Below are 26408 nucleotides of genomic sequence, written 5' to 3' on the forward strand. Positions count from 1 at the left end.
CTCATTCTACAAGGCCAACGTTACCCTGATTCCAAAACCAGAGAATGACAACACACAAAAAGAAAATTATGGGCCAATATTACTGATGAACATAGATGCAAAAATCCTCAACAAAATATTAGCAAATCAAATAACAAGAGAGTAAAAGGATCATATATCATGGTCAATTGGGATTTATTCAAGGGATACAAGGATGGTTCAATATCCATCCGTAAATCAATCAACATGATACATCACATTGACAAAATGAAAATCACATGAACATCTCAACAGATGCAGATAAAGCCTTAAACAAGATATAGCTTCCATTTGTGATAAAACTCTGAATAAAATGGGTATAGAAGGAAAGTATCTCAATATAATAAAGCTCATATATGACATAGCTAACATTATACTCAACAGTGAAAAACTAAAAGCTATCCATCTAAGAACAAGAATAAGACAAAGATGCCCATTTTGCCACTTTTATTTAACATAGTATTGGAAGTCCTAGCCAGAGCAACGAGGCAAGAAAAATAAAAAGGACCCAAATTGGAAAGGAAGAAGTAAAATTGTCACTATTTGTGAATGACATGATTTTATATATAGAAAACTCTAAAGAATCCACCAAAAAACTATTAGAAATAATAAACAAATGCAGTAAAGTTGCAGTGTACAAAATAAACATACAAAAATCAGTTGCATTTCTATACACTAACAACAAAATATCAGAATGAGAACTCGAGACTACAATCCCTTTTACAATCACCAACAAAAAGAATAAAACATCAGGAATGAATTTCACCAAAAAGGTGAAAGACCTGTTGACTGAAAACTATAAAACACTGTTAAAAGAAACCAAGGAAGATACAAAGAAATGGAAAGATATTCATGCTCATGGATTAGAAGAATTAACATAGTTAAAATGGCTACACTTCCTAAAGCAACCTATAAATACAATGCAATCCCTATCAAAGTCCCAACAAGATTTTTCATGGAAATAGAACAAAGAATCTTAAAATTTATACTGCACAACAAAAGACCCTGAATAGCCAAAGGAATCAAGAGAAAAAAGAACAAAGCTGGAGGTATCATACTCTCTGATTTCAAAACATACTATAAAGCTATAGTATTCAAAACAGTATGGTACTGGCGCAAAAAGAGACACACAGATCAAAGGAACAGAATTGAGAGCCCAAAAATAAATGCACACATCTATGGACAGCTAATCTTTGACAAAGGAGCCAAGAACACACAATGGAAAAAGGAAAGTCTCTTCAATAAATGGTATTGGGAAAACCAGACAGCCACATGAAAAGAATAAAAGTAGACCATTATCTTATACCATACACAAAAATTAACTCAAAATCGATTAAAGACTTGAATGTAAGACCTGAAACCATAAATCTCCTAGGAGAAAACATACGTAGTACCCTCTTTGACATCAGTCTTGGCAGTATCTTCTTGAATATCATGTCTCCTCAGGCAAGGGAAACAAAAGAAAAAATATAAAAAGCTTCTGCACAGCAAAGGAAACCATCAACAAAATGAAAAGACAACCTAAAAATTCGGAGAAGATATTTGCAAACCATATATCCAATAAGGGGTTAAAATCCAAAATAAATAAAAAATTCATACAACTCAACAACAACAAAACAAATAATCCAATTAAAAGATGGACGGAGGATTTGAACAGACATTTTTGCAAAGAAGATAGACAGATGGCCAACGGGCACATGAAAAGATGTTCAACATCACTAATTATTAGGAAAATGCAAATCGAAATGACAATGAGATATCACCTCATGCCCGTGAGAATGCCTATAATTAACAAGACATGAAATAATCAGGGGCTGGCCCCATGGCCGAGTGGTTAAGTTTATGTGCTCCACTTTGCCAGCCCAGGATTTTGCTGGTTTGGATCCTTGGTGCGGACACAGCACTGCTCATCAGGTCATGCTGAGGTGGCGTCCCACATAGCAGAACTAGAAGGACCTACAGCTAGAATATACAACTCTGTACTGGGGGACTTCAGGGAGAAGAAGAAGAAGAAAAAAAAGAAGATTGGCAACAGATGTTAGCTAAGGTGCCAATCTTTAAAAAAAAAAGAAAGAAAGAAAGAAGTGTTGGAGAGGATGTGGAGAAAAGGGAACCCTCATATACTCCTGGTGGGAATGTAAACTGGTGCAACCCACATGGAAAACAGCATGGAGGTTCCTCAAAAAATTAAGACTAGAACTACCATATGATCCAGCTATACCACTTCTGGTTATTTATCCAAAGAACACGAAAACACTAATTTGAAAAGATATATCCACCCCTATATTCATTGCAGCATTATTCACAATAGCCAAGACGTGGAAACCACGTAAGTGCCCAACAACAGATGAATAGATAAAGATGTGGCATATATACATTGGAATACTAACTAGACATAAAAAAAGACAAAATCCTGCCACTTGTGACAACATGGATGGACCCTGAGGACATTATGCTAAGTGAAATAAGTCAGACAAAGAAAGCTAAATACTGTATGATTTCACTCATATGTGGAAGATAAAAACAACAAGAACAAACAAACACATAGATACAGAGATCAGATTGGTGGTTACCAAAGGGAAAAGGTAAGGGCAGAGGGCAAAAGGGGTAAAAGGACACGCATACGGTGACTGATGGCAATTAGACTTTGGGTGGAGAACACGACGTAGTCTTCACAGAAATGGAAGTATAATGATGTACTCCTGAAATTTATATAATGTTATAAACCAATGTTACCTCAATAAATAATTTCTCAGAATACTTTAATAAGATTCTGAAAGTATGCCGTTTTTTGCCAAAAGCTTCATTTTTTGTGAAAGGATCTCAGTATAGATTAATTTCATAAGATAATTTACAGTTTTAATAAAAATTTTCCATTATATTATTTCTATAATATATATTTCTATGATAATTATTTTATATTTATAAATTTATATTATATTATTATTTTCTATTATTCCTATTACAGAGAGAATATAAGACATGGTACCTAATCTCTCAGTTCTATCAAAATTGTTCTCAATAAATAAAAAAAAATTGTTGATTTTAGGGTGAATAACCCAAACTGATCTTCATCATTTGGATGATATATGTTGTGGTTTGCCCAGGACTATCAGTTAACACCTCCTGTCCCCTTCATTCTCGGAAGTGGCCCAAGTTTAGATAATATGTTACAGGGCTGCCCTATTCATAATGGAAGTAAGCACACTGTACTTTCAAAAGCGCTCTAATCCTCAAATACAAGCACAATAAGTGATTTACCCTAATATACCCCAGAATCAAAAACAAGATTAGGATGAAGGCCCAAAGTTTCCAGATTGCCTAGTTCTATTTGGTTTTCCAGGCATTCAAAAAGAAAAACCCACTCACAAAATGCCCCTCCCCAGCCTCTAACTCCTAGATAGAAGGTGGCCTAGTAAGTCCGTACCAGTTACTTCCATTCCCTTTGTTCAAATTTAACGTTTCCCAGCAAAACATCTAAGATTTTTATATCAAGTCTATACCAGTATTATCAATCACATCACAGGTACATTTAATTTACAAGAATTCAACTACCTGGAACTTAGGGAAAAAAAGAAAGAAATGACAATTCCCATAGGCCTGGACATTCTGCCTATCATTGCCCTCAATGAGCATCTGCCCACAGGCGATAGCAACGGGGGGGGGGGGGGGCCGCTTGACACTCTGGGGAGACCTGGGGATAAAACTCAAAGGTCTCAAGCACAGCTATTATCTGAGCCTTCAGGGGCCAGGCAGGTGGGAGGTAAGGTTCCTTCAACACCTTAAAGGAAGAAACAGAAGAAGGGATGAAAAGTCACAGAGAAACAATGAGCACAGGACAGCGAGGGGAATGATAATCTTGTTTACCCAAACACAACGATGACAAAGAAGAATGGCAGTCCACTAGAGTCACCATCAATGACCTTTATGGATAACACTGGTACACATCACACAGATTTATATAAATATGCACCTTACGTGGAGGGCTGTCTATATAAAACCAGGGGCTTCGCAAGGGATTTTCTAGGGTCATTTGGACCATATCCAATTTCCGCCTTACATGATCATTTTAGAAACTGCCCCATGCTCAGGCAAGAGTTCACTACCAATCTGCATCCTCACACCCACCACCAAAGGCGTGTGAAACCAGGAGACCAAAATCAATGCCTGTGGGGGCATCAGGAAGATACAGTCGCTTGCAAAGATGGCAAGTGTGAAAGAGCTAATGCTTCCTGCAAAGGAGGGAGCTGCAACTTGGGGCCCACAACTGCTGCCATCAGGCTATGGAGGCCTGGTGTGCCCAGATTCCTGGGTCCAGAGAGAAAAACTGAAAATCTCAAATTTTTATAAGAATGGAAACCAGGTTTTTTTTAAAGACGTCAATACTGAACTGGCCAAACGTGTGTGGGCTCCAGACTTGCAAGTTTTAGTCTCTAATATTCAGGACACCACGTTTACTGTCTTAATGTCTGTATTGCCCACAGTCCATAAGTGAGTAGCCTGGGCATTCACCCTGCCTAATCAAACCCCTGAAATAAAATTGAAACCAGTCTTCAAAATAACAGTATCTCTTCTCTGCACAGCAGACCTTGGGAAAGCAGTACGCTAGGTGGGTACTGCTCCAACTGCAGAGAGTTGTGGCGGTAAAAATAAATGCTACATCCAGACCTCCACTGACCTGACGTAGTCACCAAGTCAATCAGTCCACTTCCAAGGAGGTGTGAGCCTTTCCCTTACCAGAGAAATACAACAGCCAAAGGGCAGAGGGAAGATCACGTTCAACTATCGAGTACAAAAAACCAGTGCTATCAGAGAACGTAGGTCCAGAGCCCCATTCTGTGGACAATGGCTCTAACTGGGCAGAATCCATGGAGGAGTTATGCTCTCTTTGACAGTGCTTCCTGTTTCCATCAAGTCTGGACAGGAACAGGCATGTACTGGCTCCAGAAGAACAACCTGTCCACCCCACAGGGATCAAATGCCAAGAGGAGAGCTGGGTCATATCAATTACAGAAGCTCTCTGGAACGAGGCTAAAGGAAATGGGAAATGGCTAGAAAGGAAATGTCTTTCTAAAGTTACAGGATAGCAGGGGGTTTCTTTGCTGTGTTTTTTAAGTAACTTTTAAATATGAGTCCATTTTTATGTAATGATTGAGGAAGGTTTGATGATGCCCTTTGCAAGGAAAGCTAGCCTTTTCCAAAAGACCAAAAATATCCCAGAGCAAATGGGGACTTAATTTATTGTGTACATATCTTTCAAAGTGCCTTATTTTGTACCAGAGGCTAGGCAATAACATACTCTGTACATTCCTAAGTCTTCCTTCCAAAATGGTGACGACCAAGAGTCTGAACCAGTAGTCTAACAGAAAGCACTTTTTTCCTGGAGGCAGCAAACAGGAATGGCTCCAGAATTTTTATGTAGAAGGGGCTTGGTAGTGGCAATTCATAGGGGGAAGTGGGGAGGGAGGTGGTGAGCTTGTCTTGAATACATATTTGCACTGCAAACCCATCAGTGACTTACATTATGCACGTATTTTGAACAGCTTACAGGACTGGTGGAGACCCAGGAGATGGGAGTTTGAATATCCTGCAGCTACTCCTAGTGCCACCGCTAGGTGACAGGGGAATGCATCTTTACCCTGACAGTAGTGCTAGAAAAGACTGCCCTCTAAGCCAACGCTACTTAAAGTAAGGGCAACGGACCACTGCCTGCCCCAAAGTGTTTGTGCAGGACTGTGAGGACGTAAGAATAGACAGTGAGAGTGTTCAGAAATTTTTGCAGCAAATTGACATTGTGTGCATTTTTATTGTATTGGTCCTCAATAACTGGACATTAAAAGCAAAAAAACTAACAAAAAACATGTACAAAAAACCTGCCCTTCCCCACAGACAGTGAGAGAAGCACAGCTCTAACTAAGTGATCCATCGCTCCCACTTCACTCTCCTCCAGCATTTAGTCCCAGTCAGTAAGATCTAGACAGTGGGCTGGACTGGGAGGAGTGGAGGAAAAGGGTCAGGGGGAGAGGATAAGGAGGATGGGAAAGCATAACTGTAGCCTCATGTGATCCTAAAATATCCTAATGTCCTCTTAGAGCTTACAGGAGTGGGAAAGGCCCCAGAGAATCATGAACACTGGAAAAGACTGGATGAGCCTGCTCTATTGAGAAATACAAAAAATTAGCTAGAATTTGAAAATGGAACCAAAAGTTGCCTGGGCCCTCTTTCAGTGCTGTCCTGGAGCACAGTCTGGCAAGCCCAACCTGATGCCCAGAAATGTAACTGTGTGTTCCTGCCTAGGGCCCAAACCCTGTGAAGTTAGACATTAGAAGACTGAGAGCCTGCAAATGACTTCGTAGAAACCAGAGAAATCCCAAAGATTATGGTTTGATGGCCATTAACCATTTGGTATTCACCTCAGTGACCTTAGTCTAACATTCTGTAGCCGACCATCCATTCCCATCAGTCTCTCACAGCCCCCTTGACTACACTGTCATCCAGCTGGCTCCCTCTCTGAGGAGTTAAATAAGTCTTTGATACCTGCTCACTATACATTTGTATGAGAATTAGGTTTTAACTTCTTAAAAATTATACTTCAACCATGAATATGAAAAACTCTGTTTTTCCCTGTGACCTCTCTCCCTCTAGGTAGCAAGGGATCACACTATCCGAACAATAGCATAAAATTTTCAGTTGAAACAAAGAGGAGACACAAAGAACCACTTTTAAATGAAAAATAATTTCATTTGAGGAAAAATCTTGAACCGCATTCCTCTCCTTAAAATGAGTAACCAACAAGCCAGTCATCAGTAAAATCACCTCCCTGTACATAAAAATATTTTCATTTCAACAAAATTTCAACAGTAAATGCACTTTCTTGCTCTCTTGAGATCAAAACATTTTACTACATCAATTAATTGTTATACAGTTTTCCTGTAATACACCCTAATGAGATGCGGAGAAAGAACTGCAGGGAGAGGAAATTTCCCAGTTTACAACTAAGATTTTAGTCATTTTAATCTCAAAGTCCTAGGCAACATACATGTAGCTATATATGAATATATCTCCACATATGCATGCATGCACACACACACACTCGCTACTTCCTTGCTTTTATCGTAACTTTCTTATTAAGGATCCCTAAAGAAAACACTCTTTTGCTGAGGACTAGAGACCAGCAAATATCACTCTGTGTCAAGATGTACTTTCTTTGTCCATCAGACCATCCCTGACAGCAGTTAAAGCCTGTAGGCCTTAGATCAGTGCTGTCCAACAGAAATATAACACAAGCCACAGATAAGAGGCACGTATGTAATTTTAAATTTTCTAGAAGGAAAATTAAGAAAGTAAAAAAAGAAAAGGTGCTATTAATTTTAATACATTATATTATATAATCAACATAAAAATTCTTAAAGAGATATTTCACCTTCTTTTTATACCAACTCCTTGAAATCCAGTGTGTACTTGGGACTAGCCACGTTTCAAAAGGTAGAGAGAATGCTCCATCTTCCCCAAGCTCCTGACGACCCTCAATGCGTGTGGCCCCCAAGCTCCCAAGCCCTGCCCACTCACAGTAAGAGTCAGCTACACGGCTGGGACTGTAAAGGTGGCCCTTACACAATTCCCACACAGACACCCAAGACCTCTGCCCTGGAGGGCCTGCAAGCCAGCAGGCCAGGTGCTGGCGCTCAAGCCTGGGGAATTCTATCCTGCCTCTGGCTGGGCTGGGCTGGACACCAGGCTCCTGAAGACCAGCAGGCCATGGGGAGGGCCATCAGCCTGGAGCTCTGAGAAGCTGTAACCCTTCACTCCCTCTTTGGCCAGGTCCCCTCTACTCTTCTCCTTGGCTGAAAAGAAGACAGCATTAAGACGTGTGTGTGTGTGTGTGTGCGCGTGTGTGTGCACACACACATGTGCAAATATCGTATATTATAAGATACTTAAGATTTTCTGTGGCAAAGTCCACTTGTCCAGAGAGAAAAGAACCAGCTCTAAGATCCACCCTCAACAGTGGAAGAGTCTCCAACAGGACTAACATGTGATGCCAAAGAGGCCTTCTTGTGAACAGAAGGCCATGGGTTCACCTTGAAGAGAGTCTGTCAGGCGACCAGGCTCCATTTTGAGTCCTGGTGCCACTATTTCTGCACCATATGGTACCCTATGGCCAAAGGAGCTGGCATGTCACCAAAACACTGACCACCATAGCTTGGTATATTTGGTAAGACCAGATGCAAATAGGAGGGAGCAAGCAACATTAGTCCAAGACACAGAATATTCAAGAAATAATCTTATACATTCAGAGGTATTTTACTTAGTCAACAACTCTGTGTGGTTTTAAACAGCTAAAAAAGTTGTTTAAATTGAAGAACCTGAGCTGAGACCAAACAGGTCTCTGGCTTCCCCTAATCAATTACCAAGCACTTTACCCAACAAAACTGTCTTTCTGAGTATAACTGAAATCCTGATAATGTCTAAGGGAGCTGAGAAGATTGGAGTCATCTGAACTCTGTGTCTGTCTCAAAAAGATGTTAACTGCTTAAAGGTGATGAACAGGAGAACAATGGCAAGCCACACAGGAACAACAAACCGTGTGGGAGGCCAACCAAGAGGGGGCACTTTCTACCCACACCATCCTCAGGCCTGGGCCCCTGCTGCTGTTTACCCCTTCCGTCTCTGGCTCTCCATGGGCACACCTGATGGCTATGATGCCAACATTCAAAAATACTGCACCCGCTGAATGCTAAAACATTCAATTACAATATGTAAATGTACCACTAAAGAGATTTAAAAGAACTCAATTACAAAGGCAGCCCTTCCTTTCAGAGGCTTAAACACCAGGACAGGGCTAATTACAGAGCACGAGTCACACTGCTTCCTTGGGTACAATTCACACAAAATGTTTCTCTGCCTAGAAATGTACTCCACTCGATCTGCTTCAGAGAACAGAAGTAAAAGGTCATTTTCTGTGTTACTTTTTCCAAGAGATTAGCTATTAATCTACCTCTTTGGAGGCAACTTCCTACATCATTGTCAAGGCACCAAATCTCATTTTTTAAAGGTGGTGGGTCCTCCGCTCATAAAGAAGGCCCAATACTCCTTCTCCAAGGTCAGCCATGACACCCTGCATTGCCCAAACCCAAGTGCAATCCCATCCACCTGACAGATTACCTGTTTCATGAAAATCAAAGGAAGATGATTCTACTCCAAAAGACATTACCATAAGGAGAAAATCCAAAGCAGAAGCAAAGATACTTTACCTTTTAATTTTTTTGCCTTCCAATTGCAATGGCGCTCTTCACAAAGAGGTCTTTCCAGGTGCTAAAGAAGAGCAACGCCCCAAATAAACCTCCGTCCAGGAAGGCAAATATACCCCCAGGAACACAGGGTGTGGCTGGCAATGGCTGCCTCCAGAAGCACAATTGCCTTGGTTTTGCCCCTGACATAAGGAAAGAGTTCCAAGCTCTTAGGTTGGTAATGACCCCATTATTTCCCCACTCAGAGTCAACAACTGCTAATTCTTCAGCACCAATCCACAACTGCTGATAGCAGCTCACTTCGCGTTTACTGTCTTTATCCAAATCTAAGAAAAAAGAAACTGAAGAAAACCACATGCACTAAGCCAGCCCCCTTTTCCACTACAGTCTTAGCTCAAGGCTTGATCAGCCATGGCTCCCCCAGCGCAGACAGCCAAAGAGAAAACAGAGCACAGGAAGGGGGTTCAAATGGCTGCAGCTGAATGGGAGCATTCACAGGGACAGAGGCTCAAAGGCCAACAGATGACATAGAATACACTGGGCAACAGGAGCAAACTCTCCCGTTTTTAGAACATCTTAAGATTCCAGTGATGTTTCTGTTTTTTGGCATTTTGTCTCTAACGTCTCCACAGTCCATTCTTTTTTCTTAAAGATTTTTTAATTTTTTTTCCTTTTTCTTCCAAAGCCCCCTGGTACATGGTTGTGTATCCTTAGCTCTGGGTCCCTCCAGCTGTGGAATGTGGGACGCCACCCCAGCATGGCCCAATGAGCAGCGCCATGTCCGCGCCCAGGACCGGAACCGGCAAAACCCTGGGCCACAGCAGCAGAGCGCGAGAACCCAAACACTCGGCCACGGGGCTGGCCCCTCCACATTCCATTCTTTTAAGTTCCTTTAAAGTCTATAAAGGAGCACAGAGTCTTCTCCAGGAAGGGAAAGTACACTTGTGGCAGATGTACGTCTCTTTACACAGGTGATGGGAGGTGGGGGCTCGTCAAGTCCCCTTGCCTTTGATTCAGTTATGCTCACACAAAGCAGATCTCCTCTCTCATGGTGACCACCATAACTGAGGTAAATCACTTCCGTCCACTTCGCCCCTTCCACTGAGACATCTGTGTCTGAGCTCATTATCATATTATGAAAGTGCTCAGATTCTTTAGATCCTTTGGGGAAGGCAACACAACTCTCATCCTCCACTACAAGCTGTCATGGTCCTGGCTCACTCATTCTTATGTGTGTTCCCCACTGAAGAAGCACTTGTGAAATAAATGTATTATTTCCAGTGAACATTAATTTTCTCCAACATCACTGGTTAGTTACTGGTGGTTTGATGAGGCCTTGAGTTCACTTCCTTTGTCTGGGGTGCTAACTCTGACCCCAAATCTGACATTCTACTCGCACCCGAATGCATCTTGCGACCTCTTTTAGAGGGCCAGCACTATCTCATGGATGCCCACAGCCTAGTAAAAGACATCTGAAAGTGACATCAGACCCCCAGAAGAACATCCAATCCAACAAGACATCATGGACTCAAATGAGGCTGAGATTCTAATCTCAACAGCACCCTTGGCCTTGGTACGAAACATTTTCAAATCTGGACCTTCCTGGAAAGCTTCTTGAACAACATCTAAAGCCACTCTCAGTTTCTACCTACTTGAGTTCCATTCCTCTTCGTATGTTAACTATGAACCAACTTTGAAGAAAGGGCATGTGCTGAGGGCAGGGGCTGCTGTGGGTGTGTGAGTGGGCTTCTGTGGTGGGGGTGAATTATGAATGTATATTTATGTGTGAGGATACTGATGAACTCTGATTAATCAATCTGTTAAAATTCAGAATTTGTGCCAATTGGTAATCTGTTTCAAACTCCCCTTAGCCCCTGATACCTTGAAACACAATTTTTTAACAAAACAGCTCTCCTTCTAGTCTTCAAATTCCTTAAAGCATCACCAATATAGTCTAGACCAGCCCTGTCAAAGAGAATTGTCTGTGATGATAGAAACGTTCTATCTCTGTACTGGCTAATATAGTAGCCACAAGTGACTATTGAGCACTAGAAATGTGCTAGTGCAACTCAATTAAATTTTTAACTTTAGTTCATTAAGTAGCCACTTGTGTCTAGCAACACTGTGCCTAAGCAATCTCTCTTACAAATTCTCTGGGATATAAACTTATTTACTTACCCAATTCTCTCCCCTTGGCACAGTGGACAAGCAAAATAGGAACTGACATCCTTCAGGATATGCTTCTTGACATCCTTCAGCCCGAGAACGAGGTCTACACTCTCCTTGATCACCTTCCTCTACAGTAGTGTTTCTCAACCTCAGCACGATTGACATCTGGAGCCAGATAATGTTTTGTGTTGTGAGGGCTGTCCTGAGGATTTGGGGATAGTCAGTAGCATCCCTGGCCTCTACTCACTAGAAGCCAGGCCTCTACTCACTGCTCACTAGTACTTCCTCCTCCCCCGGTTGTGACACCCAAAAATGTCTCCAGACAATGTCAGATGTCTTTGGGGTACAAAATGGTTAAGAACCATTGCACTGGAAATAACTTTAAAAAACAAACAAAAACAAACAGCTACAAAAACGTCATTCTTAGAATTTCTGTACGCCTCAGTTTATTTACAAGACTAGGCTACTCTCTCATATTTTCCCAGGGTTAAGTGCCCTTTTTCCTACCCTTTGCACATAACCCTTCAAAACCTGAGTCAATTAGACTCCTGCACTGTTTTTCTGAGTTCCTGCCCATGTATACGCACATAGGCTGAGTGCCCAGCTGTCCTCTGTTCAGGGGACAGGTCCACCGGAGACCAAAATGACCTACTTGTAAAACTACCCACTAACTGCCAGTGTTAATCTACTCTGGTCAGCAATCTTAAGTATGGACAGACAACCAAAAACATCCAGATGTTTGAGGGAGCATCCACAGCTCAAAAGAGAAGGATTAAGTAGAATAAACAGAACAACTGACTCGGAGCAAACAGAGATAAGTCAGTAAATAGAAATGAACATTTAAAAAATCCAATTAGTATCTTCAGAGAGCATCAAGACAATATAGTACCCCTAAAAACAAAATAAGCAAACAAAAGAAAAACAAGAAAACTGGATGCTATGAAAAAGCAACAATTAGAACAACAACAAAAAAAGAGTTTATGAATACTTAAAATATGATTGCCAAAATTAAACATTCAGTAGAAGGACTGGTAGATAAATTTCAATAATTGTTCCAGGGAGAAAAAAAATAGAAAAAGATACGAAAAAACATTGAGAAAGTTTAAGACAGAGGACTAATCTAGGAGGACTGTCGACTGACCTCCAGGCTTTATAAATGGAGATGATAAAATGTGAAAATTAATAATAATAACAGAAGAAGAAGAAATTTCCCAGAGCTAAAGAAAGGCAAGAGAATTTGGATTTAGGAAAGCCAAGAGTATTATTACACAGGATGATAATGAGACACATCTTCATGAAATTTCAGGACATCAAAGAAAAAGACAGGTCCCCTGAGGAACCCAGAAAGAAAAAAGGCTACCAACCAACCAGGGGATGAGAATGTGGTCAGCAACCACCATCGCAGAAACACCACATGCAGAACCAAATCCTGGGGAATTCTCAAGAAAAGGATTTTGAACCTAGAATTCTATATCCATCCAAACAATCAAATGTAAGGACGATATAGCCATTTCAGATTTCTAAAAAAGTCAGAAAGTTTATTTCCAAACATTCTTCTTAGAAAAAAGTTACTTGAAGATGGACTTCAGCACAAATGAAAAACAAACCCAAGAACGATGAAGACAGGGAGGGGATCCGGCGAAAGGAACTCTCTGGGTTAATGCCAGGTAGCAGCAGGCCCAGAGGGCTGCTCCAGGCTGGGGCCAAGTCAGGGGGCTCCAGGAAGGAAAGTGGTCCCATGGGACAGGAAGCACAACTGACAAGGAGGAAAATCTTAGAATATGGCAAAGGCACGTACAAAGAAGGACGTTAGTTTGACAATTCTTTTAAAATTTTGTATAGACAATATCCTTTTTTGCCTTAATCCAGATGTGGTTTGTCCTCCAACAGAAGTAGTGATGGCTTTGCGGTCTGATCCCCATCCTTCACAACAGCCATCATACTCCTCCCTCAAGTACTGACACAGAGATATCTAAGACAGTCCCACTCCTAGTCACCATTCCCAGCAGACCACTGAAGAGCTTGAGGTGACATGCAGTGGATCACATCCCTAGGATCACTAGGATTTACTCCAGTTTGGCTCCTCCAGCCTGCCTTGGACTCAGATCTTTATCCTATACACTTGCTCAATTCGCCAGCTCTCCCAGTTCATTCTGGACTCAACAACTGCCCAGTCCACTTGGGAGTGGGAAAAAGGGAATTTAAATCAGAGAGATAGCTAAGGGCACCCAAATAAAGGGTTCAATTGCCAAGAAAATTAGAATAAAGGAAGGAGAGAGCTTATTACAGAGGAGGGAAAGAGAATGGAGGGCACATTGTATAGAGTTGGGGAGACTCGGAGGCTTTGGAAAGGAAACCGAAACATTTCTTGCTTTGAAAAGATTACCAGCCCTTCGCTCTGCTCTGTCTTGGCCCAAGGGATCAACGAAAGGGTCTCTCCTTGTAGGGTTTCTGCTTCACCTCTTTGGGCTCTTTGGAAGGACATACAAATAGATGCTTATTCTGAAACCCTCTGGCATAGAATTGAGTAAGAGGCTCTCTAAACATTCATCATGCAGCAGATTAGAACAGTTACAGACAAATTTCTCCCATCAACAATGCTAAGGTTACATAACAGGACTTTAAAATGGACCTCAGGCATTGCACTACATTAGGTCTATGTAAAATGAGCAACTCTAAATGATACTTTAAATCAACCAGAAATGAGTCCTGTTCCTATTCAGAATCATTGATTTACGTGACACATTTTATCTGACAGATGTCCAATCAGCAATCTGAAAGACTGATAAATTATTATCTAAAAGTAGGAGCCAAAGCAAGCACATGGAACATCACTGGCGCGGTAAATGTTTACTGAAAGCCAACCTATTACGTCAGGCACTGGGGAGCCAAACACTAACCCCTGAGAGACCTGTGCGGGACGCCTGTGTCATGCAGTGTTCACCCTAACTGTTCCTCTGACACTCTATAAGGCCGGAGTGGCTCCTTGAGTAAATTCAGCTCGCACAGGGCAGCAGAACTGAGGGCCATGGAGATGTGTCCACTGCTCTACTGCTCCAACCTGTCTGCAGACTGCACAGGACGAAAGAAAGGTACAAAGTCTTAAGGGCAAAAACTATCACTGAAAAGACCCACAAAGTTCAAAGAGTATTTAGCCAGGGTCTAGCAAATGACATAATGATTATTAGGAACTAACCTATTTTAAAATAGGGTTTTTTACGTGGATAAAGAGAATGGATCAGTGGGTATCAGAGGGGAAAGTGGGTGGGGGGGAGTGCAAAAAGGGTAAAGGGACACATACGGGTGGTGAAGGATGAAAACTAGACTAATGGTGGTGAGCACAATGCGATCTATACAGAAATTGATATATAATAATGTACACCCGAAATTACACAATATTATAAACCAATATGACTTCAATACATTTTTAAAATAGGTTTTTTAAAAACCTATTTGCATTGTTTTTAAAGACATTTGCTATATGCTCCCCTTATCAGGGTACTTGTTAGTATGTCTCATTTATCAGGAATTTGTTAAGTCAAGTTTATTAGGTGACATATTCCCTGTCTGGCCCAGAGTGCCCACATGTAGACAACGCTGTGTTCTTGTGTGAGGCACCAGGCAGAGGAAGGAATCCTTGCCAGCACCCCACCCCCCGACAGCGACTCTCTGGGGCTCATAATCCCTGATGAGAAAACCCACCACCTCACGAGTCATTTTGTAATGAATGAAAAAAACAATCAATTAACTTGCACTTTCCTGATGTACTGACCTTTGTTTGGAATGTCCCAAGAAACACTATGGGAAAACAGAAAGAGCTTTCTCACCTCATAGTATTGGGCACCACTTTAATGCCACCTCTCATCCACACAGTGCTTTGTACCCAAAGTGATTTTACAGCCAGTCTCCACACAAGCTGTCCTGTGAAAGACTTCCTTCCTCCCTGGGTCCCTGTTGGCTCCAAGCCTTCTCTTCTCCATCAAGCTTCCTGGAATCTCATTCACATCTCAAGCCACTGCAGCCCTGACTTCTACCCCTACCACTCTATTTAAACTGGGTCAAAAAAAGGTCACCACTACGTGTACAGGAAAATTTTGTGGACGGATACATGAGGAGAATTTTATTTTTTCACAATTCCTTACTGTTTGAATTTTCTAACCAAGTACATGTTAACTTTTATTTTTTTTTAAATACGTCAGCAGAGATTATTGGGGATGGTCAAACGATGAGCCATTTTTTAAAAGCATCTGTGTTTTTAAAAACACACCTAAGGAATGTTCTTCTCAAAAATAAACAAATAGTAACTCTACAATGAAGAAAACTACAACACACCACCTTGACCAAGTGAGCGATCAGGCTCAACATCACCAGCAATAAGACACATCAACACCAGCTGCCCCCTGACATGATGCCCTGAGAAGAGCACATCATTTCTGGGGTGTTCCTGCCAAAACGCATAAGCCGAATCATGAAGAAACATCAAAGAAGCCCTAAGGCTTCTCTGACGGACATTCTACAAAGTAACTGGCCAGTGCTCTTCAGAAGTGTCAAGATCATGAAAGACAAAGACCAAGGAACCGTCCCAGATTGGAGGAGATTGAGGAGACACAACACCTAAATGCAAAGTAGAATTTTGGATTGGATCCTGGACCAGAAAAAGGAAATTAGTGGGACAACTGCAACTGAAAAAGGTCTGCAGGTTTGTTAATAGCATTAGGTAACTTGCTGGTTTTGATCACTACTACAGATATGTGAGATGCTAACATTTGGGAAGCTGGGCAAAGGGCATATGGGAACTTTGTTCTATTTTTGCAACTTTATTGTAAGTCTAAAATTATTTCAAAAGTAAAAGTTTAAAGATATATGTGTGTGTGTGCATGCCGTAAGTATATAAATGATCACTCCCAACTGTGTGACCAGTGAGTCCAATGGCACTTCCCACATGTTCACTTCAACATCTGCACAGCAAGACACTGAGAAGCTACCCTTCTGGAATTGAATTCTCCTCCCTGGGGCTTCCACACCATGTCACGGCCCTGGTTCCCCCTCTACTCCACCACTGCCTACCCACAACCTAGGCTCCTGTCTCATCCCACTCAGTTCATCTCAAGGATCACCTCTAAAGGAGCAACTCAGCATCCTCCCTGCAAGCCCGTCACCTGCTGCCCTCACTTGACTCTCCATCGCCCCCTAGAGGTAAGACAAGCTGGGAGGACTCATCCCATCCAGACTGGACGGGAGCTTGAGGTATGACTCAGCCCCAGGGTTACACCTTCACTTCCCGCCAGGCAGTACCCATGACTGTCCTGCTGGCATCGTGCAAAATCCCTAAAGCTGAATCTCATCGTATTCCTGTCAGTCTGCTTCTTCCCACCATGAGCCTTTGCCAACACCTTGGACCCCTTCTTCCGCTTTTCCCACTTCCATTGCCTTCTCTGTTCCTACTGCTTGATCCATTTCCAGGCCTCTATTACCTCTGCCCTGGCCTCCTACACAGATGCTCAGGGTGACAGATGAGGAAAAGAGCACTGAACTCCGGTCAGAAGATCTGGATTTGAGGCCCAGCTCTGCCACCCCTACCTATGACTCTGGAGAAAGCTCTTCTACACTTGGTCTTTTCCAAGTGTAAAATAAATTATTAAATAAAAGCCCCCTATGGCTGGCTCTCTTGACCTAATATCCTTCCTTCTTTGCTGCAGCCCCACTCCAGAGGGTGAAGATGCCAGAAATTCACTTTCCCAAACTCCTTGGCAACTTCTTGGATAGCGACCCAGCTCTGCCAAGAGGACCTGAGAGAGAACGCTGGGGCGCTGCTGAGCAAGACTTTCCTTCCTGATAAAAAACGGAAAATAAGAGGAAATGCCAACCCTCCCACCTGGCTTGGACACAGGCATGGAGGGTGTAAGGGCATTGCTATAGCAGCCATTTTGCAACCATGAGGAGGCCCAAGAGAATGACAAAAGTAGCCAGAACTCTGTCACCACTGAGTTGCTAAAATTGACCAACCCTGGAGTTGCCTTCTTCAGGACCTTTTATTATGAGAGAAAATTAAATGTTCTTACTGTTTAAGGAACTTTTAACCAAGAATACTATGTGGCTGTCACTTTCAGCCAGAGGCCTCAATCATTAACACTACTGGCTTGGGGAGGGGTACAGGATATGAACTGTAAAGCAGCACTATCATAACTGGAGGGGCAGATGTGGACAGCCGTCTCCACACTTCCAGATTTTTCCACATTAAGCATCCTGCAGAGAGCTCCAAATTCATTGCACAAAGTAGAGTTCTTACCACTTTATCCTTCCTCTGCTCAAAAAAAGTCAATGGTACCCCACTGCCCACAGGGGATACATGTGCAGGTTATGCAGCTAGAAAGGCAAGGTAAGGAGGTCAGATGTAAATAGAGATGGCTAAAAATCACTGAATAAGTGTAGATAAAATGACTAATGCTGAAATTTGCTTCAAAATAATACTGGTGGTCAGAAGGTTGACGAAATCAGAGAAGTCGTAACTAGGTGACTGCTGACACTGGATGCTGAGTACATGGGGTTTCTAAATACTATTTATCTACTTGTGTATGTGTTTAAATTTTTCCATAATGAAAACTTAAGGTCATTTCAAGTTAATAATACAGAACTGAACGATGTAATTATTGTTAAAAACATATACATCAACAGGTCCTAGAAATGCATATCAGAACAGTAAAATTTTAAATGTGACTTGATAAAGTTTTATTGACATGCTTATACATATGGTGAGCCATAAATGTGTTCGTACCCATTTCATGGAATTTCTCTTTAATCAAAGAAAAACTTTATCAGGATAAAGATGTTTGCTTTGGTATTTCTTACACTTGTGAAAAAACTAAAAATAATCCAGATGTCCAACAATAAAGGAAAGTTAGTAAATTATGGTAGACTGATTTAATAAATAATATACAAACACAAAAACAATAAATACAAAAATCAGTCACTGGCACTGAAGATATCTAAGAAAAGTTTTAAGGGGAAGAACTGCATGATGATCACACCAATATGAAGGTTAAGTGAATATCTGGACAAAACTATTAAGAAAGAAGAAATTAAAATAGTTGCATTATGAGGAGTAAATTGGTTTTCTGTATTCAATGTTTTTTTGTAATGTTGTTTTAATCATTTTTAAAAGATTTGCCCAAACTTGAATACAAGATGTTTCTCTAGTTTCTCAGGGTTTGTTTTTAACTGGAAAGCAATAAAAAAGACTAGCTCACCTAAGAGCACAGTAACTCTTTCCTAGACTGCTGGATCATGCCGTTCACTCTCACTAAAGTGCATTTCAATTACCTGCACAGGGCCCCCAGATCGAGGGGGCACTTGGGGTCAGCAGACCTAAAGAGGTGGGAGAGACCAAACAGGTCTGAGGAGAAGGACATGGAAACCACAGACGTTCTCTTCTCATCTCTTCTCCTCTTGGCAAGACTCCGTCATCCCCATTTTCACCCACGATGAGGCTGGCCTAGACAGGCGACCTGACCTGCTCAAAGGCATGTAATTTTGAGCAATGGGGAAATGCACCGGGGCTGGAAGTGCTGCCGACATTCTTCTCACTCCTGGAGAACTCTAAGAAAGATTCATGAGTGGAGATGTGCTCTTGACAGAGAAGACAATGGAACCTTGGTATAAATATCAAAACGACATCGATAAAAATATGGCCAGAACAGGAGTCTGCAAAGTGTCCCATTTACAACAGGGATTTCACGGGGAAGTGTCCTTGCTGGGCCGTGCAGGCATTTCTCACAGACGGTGCGAGGCCAGCTGTACCTGACCCTGCTGCTCCTGTTCCTGGAAAAGGCTCCTCCTTCCCCCTGCCTCCGGCTGAAGTTGCTTTTTAAGCTTCTAAACCATTTTTATGATAGAAAAGGTCAGAGCAATAACAGTCTCATTTATTTAATGCTGAGTGCTGAGCACTGGGTTTGACAGTATCTTTTTTCTTTGAACCCTCACTGCTGCTCTGTAAGGCAGGGACTAAAAGCTCCATTATTAAAATGGAAGAAAGTGAGCCTCAGAGAGGTTAAGGGACTAACCACAAGATATGCATTGGGCTAAATTTCTTTGCATAATCATTCTCTTCTTTTTTTTTTTTCTTTTCTTTTCTTTTTTTAGGAAGATTAGCCCTGAGCTAATATCTGCTGCCAATCCTCCTCTTTTTGCTGAGGAAGCCTGGCCCTGAGCCAACATCCGTGCCCATCTTCCTCTACTTTATACGTGGGATGCCTACCACAGCATGGCTTGCCAAGCGGTGCCATGTCCACACCCGAGATCCGAGCTGGCGAACCCCGGGCCACTGAAGCAGAACGTGCAAACTTAACCGCTGTGCCACCAGCCGGCCCCCATTCTCTTCTTTTGTAAAATACACTGCCTAATTATCTTTCTTCCCTGCTGAGGAGGGAGAGGGACAGTATCCCCAGTATCATCCCTGTGTCCTAAGGGAGCAGTGGGCACAGAGGTACTGACTTTTTTTGGGGGGGAGGGGTGGGGAAGAGTGCCTTGAGCTAACATCTGTGCCAATCTTCCTCTATTTTGTATGTGGGATGCTGCCACAGCATGGCCCAATGAGCGGTGTAGGTCCACACCTGGCATCTGAACCTGTGAACCCCAGGCCACAGAAGCGGAGCACGCAAACTTACCCCTTTACCACCGGGCCAGCCCTGATACTGACGTTTTTTAAGTGGGAATTTCTAGTTGAGCTTCCTGTACCGTGTTCCTCACAGAGACAGTGGCTCCATGAGTGCCAGGTCTTGCCTTTCTCACTCCTCACAGTGTCTCTGTGATCAGAGCAGGGCCTGACAAGGATACTCAGCAATATCTGCTCATTGGCTAAACACAGCTCATTTCAAAAATGTCCACCACAGCACCATCCAACAGAACTCTCTGTGTGAAGGAAATGCCCTATGTCTGTGCTGTCTGGTAACTAGACACATGCGGCTACTGAGCACTTAAGATGTGGCTACTGGGACCAAGAAAAGCTTTTCGTTTTATTTTATTTTCATGAACTTAAATTTCCATGGCTACAAGAAGCTGGTGGCTACCCTGCTGGTCAGCGCAGGTCCAAGCTATTCTAATTTCTAAGACCACAGCGTGCCTTCGCTGACGCCGCCTCCGATCCTTGCCCTGGGCGTGACTCCCACACAAGTCCGCTCCTGTGTGAACACCACATTGGAGCTGAAGACCCGGCGGGCACTAATGTCGCTACTTTCAAGGTGCTTAGTTAAAGAGCAAGAGGAGAAACACTAAATGAATCAAATAAGCATGACTCATGCTGGAGACGCAGCTTTCAGATGACAACAAAAGCCGGTGGTAAACAACAATGTTCCTCAGTGATCAGTGTCTCTTCATCGATATAAATGAGTCATGAAAACAAATGTCCCCTCCCTTCCTACCTGCCACCAACCACCATAAGAAAAAATAATGAAAGGTCAAAAAGAAAAGCAAAGAATTTTGTTACCATTTTACCAGCCATCAAAAAATTTGAGTCATGGTTACTCAGATGCCAATTAAAAGTAGAAAAGATGAATCAATATCCATGCCATGTCTCCAGAAAATGTTCAAACGTACAAGCAGTATATGTCACATTAAAAGGATTCAAAGTATGAGATATTTTCAGAAGAAAAAGTGTTGATTAATTCATGTGCAGCTCTATTCTGCTTGGCAGGAAGACTGTCAGGAGTGATTTTATAAAAGCAAACATAACTTCTAGGCCTATGGTGCCAACTGCTAAGAGCCCAGATTCAGAGCCATGGCTGTCTCTTCCAGGCATGTGTTGGGGCTCCTCCTGACTCCAGCCTGGCTGAGCCCACCTCCAGCATGTCCCTTTGAGCTACTGACCTCAGAGATGACCAAATCAGTGGTTGGCAGAGCATCTGTACTCTTCTCTGAACGATCCTATCCACCAGCGGGGGCTTGTGCCAGCCCTGGTTCACAGCTGACTTTGTGATAAAGGCAAAAGAGATGACCTCTTCTTCTTCCACTAGTCTGCCCCAAATGCTCCAAATGAAAGGCATTCCCACTGGAAAATGGCCAAAGGAAGCAAAGATAGAGAGTTTGTAGCTCATAAGAATATCAACATCACACACGAGAGACTTTCCTCTAACAAGTTAGAAACCATTTCATCACCTCCATCACTGACAAAGCATCCAAGATGCAAACATCAAACTTCTTGTCCTAGACATCCTGCTAACAGTTAATTACACATGAAAGAGGACACTCTCCATTCGGTCCTTGCATCGGCCAATGTGTACACTAACTGAAGACTAAACTACAGAGGAGAGCAGTTTGGGCATGGCTCACACATCTTTCTTATACAGTAAGCACTCAACACAAGTATGCTCTTTCCTTTGTTCGTCGTTGCACCTTAAGTTGCAAACAAGGTGGTAATTTTTGACAGGGGCACATATCTTCTGTCTTCTGCCTCTATTCATGGCATTAACACTAAAAGTGAGTGGCAGCCTAAAAGCCGGAGGGATGTTTTACCAGGGGTGAGATTCTCCAAGCAGTGGGGCCCAAGGCTGGGGTGGAAGTAATCCATCCTAGGTGCAGGCAACAGGGTGAGCCATGTCGAGCCCCGCCCTGTCCAATACAGTAACCACTGGCCACCTGTGGCTATTTAAACTTCAGAAAATTAAACTTAAGTTCCACAATTGCGCTAGCCACATTTAAAGTACTCATTAGTCACAAGTGGCTAGTGGCTAATGGATTGGACAGCGCAGACATAGAATACTTCCGGCATCATGGAAAATTCTATTGGACAGCACTGGTCTCGATAGTTTTAAAACAATAATTAACTGACTAAAAAGTAATTCTGGTTTTACTGTCAGCATGCACTGGCAATTCTAAACAATATTAGCGATGAGACACTCCTCCTTGCTCTGCTTGACCCTCCCCATACGCCACTGCCCAAATAAACCTGCCTAGCAATAGAGGACACCACCAAAACCACGAGCCAATGAAAACTTCAGTAACATCACGGCTCAGATGAATGCTACAAATAGAAAAAAAAGACTGTGTACTCATTCCCTTTTTCTGTCCCTAACAGAACCACCCTGAAGAAAGTCCGCAGCTGATTCTATGAAAATCTGGAGAGAAAACCGGTAAAAGAATTTATAATTACCAAACTGTGTGTAACCCCCCAGAATTATACATAACATAAATACAAAAGGGGGTAGGGGGCAGATAGCACAGAACAAATCATTTTTCTTCTATCAAATGTACCTGTTCATAGAGAAGAGAAAAGGCAACTCAGATCTCAGGGCTCTCATTCTATGATTGGATCCAGTTCCCAATATAGGCCTAAAATAGAACCCAGCTTCTTTCTTCTGGACAAGGCTGGAACAAACGGGGCCATGGAGAGCTGCTCAGATCTCTATTACGGTCCATGCATTAAACATTAATGTGGCTACAGTCTTTTTCCTAGCAGAATATTAAAAATGCACACAATGTTTCTAATTTCAATTCCCATAATGGTCCATAATGCTTTCGGAGGGTTCTGAATTTTTTATTTCTCATTTGGTCATCCCCTCCTGGCCACTGCTGGCTCCAACTGCTACATCTCCCTTCCCCACACCCAGCCAACGGTGAACGAAGGCCAGGACTTCAGAGCTCTACAATACAATGCTCTACTGGCTTTCCCTCCCAGGTACACGTGTTACCCAATTAAGCACCACTTCCCTAAGAAGGAAATCTTTGCTAAGGTAATTTCTGTAAATGCATCATAGTTAAAAGCCCAAACACTAGAAAATACAATGAGAGTAGACAACAGAAATAACACTCAGTTATCTACTATAGTAAGGTAGATTTTCTGGATAGAAGACTTTCCAGACGCTCAAAGAGTAACTGTTTATGCCCCCAAAGAATAATTAACTATGTCAAAAGACTGTAAGACATTTCTCTGTCATTATATAAGGATACCTCAGAGTTACCCTGTTCTCTCTTTTCTCAGGGCCTTTGCACATGCTGCTACTTCTCCCTAGAAGGCTTTTCCCATCCCACATCACCTTGTTAATGCTCCTCAATCATTAGCTCAACTTCACCTCCTCAGGGAAGCTTTCCTGACACCTCAGGTGAATCCAGGTTCCCCAGGTCCACATTCTCATGACATTTTGTATTTACACTTCATGGCACTTATTACAGTTTATAATTAAGTACAATTTTTAGGATTATTCAGAGAATGTCTACCCCACCTCCACAAGTCTGAATAGTCAGTGAGGAGTGGCTCTGTGTCAGTTTTGTTCATTAAATTCCCAATGCCTAGTACCATGTGTGGTATAGCAGGAATCAATAAATATTTGACAGATAAATCAATTACTGAATGAATAAACATCTTTTGAGAACTAGGGAAATATGTTCTTGTACTGAGATCTAACTTTAGCTTCAAACATAGATGGCCGGGTGTATGAGTTTTACTAAGTCGAAGAGATGAAGAGATGTTCTGTTTTGCTCTCTTTGAAACCAGCCCCTGGCATCAGATTGGTCTTTTGGTAACTGGCCTTCTGCCTACAGGTAGAAATGACTAACTTAACTAAACAACTTCAGAGATGGGATGAGACGCGATGACATCTTGCATAAAGAGTAAGGAAGCAGAAGTCTAAACAGCCTTCTGCAAACAAGTCTTCTCAAATTCTAGAAAACTGTCTTCTTTACTGTCAAATGACTGTGAACCCATCATTCAAAATACTATATTTATGTTTTACAAACATAATGCACCTCCTTTCTCCTCTCTTTCACTAGGTCTGACCTAATCTACCAGAGTCGGGAAGCACTTGCTCCTTTATCAGAAGATCCCACTGCAGTCTACGTTCCTAATGTTTCTAACGCAGTTCAGATTTGGGGCCTTACATGCCCTGGCCCTGCTGCTCCCTCATCTCCTTCCCACCAGCATCACCATCCTCACAGCCTGCATGCTGGCCACACTTTCCTTTGGCTGTTTCCCAAATGGTCCTTCTCTGAGACCCACACTGGCTGTTCCCTCCACCTAGGATGCCTTTCCCAGGACGTCCACATGGCTGCTCCCTCCCTCCCTTGGGTCTTGACACAAATGGCTTCTCTAAAAACACAGCCCATCAGGAACTCCCTGTCCTTCCCTGCCTTACTTTCCTCCATCACAGGTACCACCCTCTAGATGACATCGCCAAAGTTTAAGCCATCATCACTCTGAACTGGATTCACTTTGTACATCGACCTCCTGAAGCATGGACTCCCGTCAGTTCAGGGCCCCTTGTGAAAGACAGCTGTCTCTGACTGCCGTAGAGAGTAGGTGCGCAACTGTTTTGCTGTTTCCCCTTGGGCAGAGACACTGAGGCCGTGGTCACATAGCCTGTCAAGAATTGACACTGCAGGAGTGGGCAGCCAGTGTTCTACTCAGGACCCACACTCCAGAGGCAGCGATGCCAGGGGCTTCATTACCCACACCTTGTCAACAGGCCATGCTATGGCAAAAGAATGTCAGAAGTGGGTGTCCAGTAGAAAATTAGTTATTTGTTAATCTGCATAACAGGTATTAGAAATGGGTTCTCACTAGAGAAATTAATGATATTCAATGAAACATGAACTGGCTACGACATCTGAGACAAACTCCCCAACCCTGCATAAACTGAGTATAAAAATCTACCTAGGTCTATAGCCTCTATGCCTGGGAAAGGCACCCAAGGTTTAATTCCTGGGCAATGCTATGTACACTGATCCTGGATCAGGACCCTAATGCAGACCCTACAGGTACCAGTTCCTGCCTCTTAGTCTAGAAGATGGAGCATCTGCTTGAGCACTGGGGCTTTAGAAAGCTAACAGAATAGGCTATAGGAGTGCCTGTTGTTAATGCTTCTCTCTTTAATAAACTCTGTAGAGCGGAATCTGGTCTGATACTCGTTTCCATCACATCTGGCAGGGAGGTTGGGGGAGGGGGAAATAAGTAACCCTCACCCAGCCCACACATTCTGGCATTGACTATTACCTACCAAAAAGAATGGGAGAGTTGTGGATGGTGACCAGGTTCATTAGGTCAGCTCTCAACAGCAGTTTATGTATTCTTCCTCCCGTCAATCAGACAGGTCAGAGTTACACATAAATCATATCAGAGAGGGTGATTATTTGAAGTCTCATTTTTAATATCTGTTCTTCAAGAATAGTACCTCAAGTTCCAGAAGTCTTCTAATATTAAAGACAGCAGCAGCCAATATAATCACCACCACAGTGGAGACACATGTCATGTAGACCCCAGACTATAATCAGACAGGAGAGAACAAGGTTCGGGTGAGGCACTTTCCTGTGCCTTAGAACAGAAGCTCACTCCACACCGTGAATAAAGAGGCGCCCTGTGCTTTCCATACTCGTGACTGCCCAACAGCACTACTCACAAGTATCATCCCCATAGCAACTGTTGTCAGGCCAACAGGCCTTTTCAGATGCAACCAAAGAAAATGTAAATCAAGAAACACTTTCACCACTCAAAAGTATGGTCTCAGGAAAATCAGAAATAAGGCCCTGGGTCACTCAGGAACTTGGATAAGGATGTGGCTCATTAGGTGGCTAACTCTGATAGCAAATTTGACATTTCTTTAGTGTTCAAAGAGTACCCATGACATAAAGCCTGAGTTCTCGCCAGCTTTCCATTCCACTCCTCATAAGCCAACTTATGGATGGTTAGGTCAAATGCAGAGAAAAGAGTTCTCCAGAAAGCCAAGGGACAGGACAGTGAGGAGAAAACCTGTGTCTGGAAGAGATGACTGATTCCAAGCCAAAATACACTGAAAAGAAATGAAATCCATTCTCTAAGGGAACCTGGGGTGAGCAGGGGAGAAAGGGGGTGCTGACTTGGGACAGGCATGGGGAGGTGGAGATAGAAAATGAATATGGGAGCAAAGAAGTGAAATGTTATCTTCCTGGATAAGATAAACAGTTCACCAGGACAACTTCATCTCAACGTCAATCACTTAGATAATACGT

The 26408-nt window shown here is 42.5% G+C and overlaps 1 protein-coding gene and 1 long non-coding RNA gene across 6 annotated transcripts in view; one reads left to right on the forward strand and one right to left on the reverse strand.

Annotated features, from left to right (window-relative positions):
- DTD1 (D-aminoacyl-tRNA deacylase 1) overlaps positions 1–26408 on the reverse strand; it is a 172539-nt gene that overhangs the window by 47279 nt on the left and 98852 nt on the right. Inside the window, exon 5 of one of the 5 annotated variants that reach the window (XR_011494539.1) lies at positions 21300–21480. The exons of the other annotated variants lie outside the window; for them this stretch is intronic. The gene's annotated coding sequence lies outside the window, so the exon portion shown is untranslated. The remainder of the gene's footprint in view (positions 1–21299; positions 21481–26408) is intronic. 5 annotated transcript variants of the gene reach the window in all.
- Positions 21649–25313, forward strand: LOC139040300 (uncharacterized). Its single transcript, XR_011494540.1, has 3 exons — positions 21649–21777; positions 22507–22561; positions 24198–25313. It is a non-coding gene; the product is annotated as an uncharacterized lncRNA (long non-coding RNA).

Source organism: Equus asinus, chromosome 15, assembly GCF_041296235.1.
Source record: "Equus asinus isolate D_3611 breed Donkey chromosome 15, EquAss-T2T_v2, whole genome shotgun sequence".
Taxonomy (NCBI): Eukaryota; Metazoa; Chordata; class Mammalia; order Perissodactyla; family Equidae; genus Equus; species Equus asinus.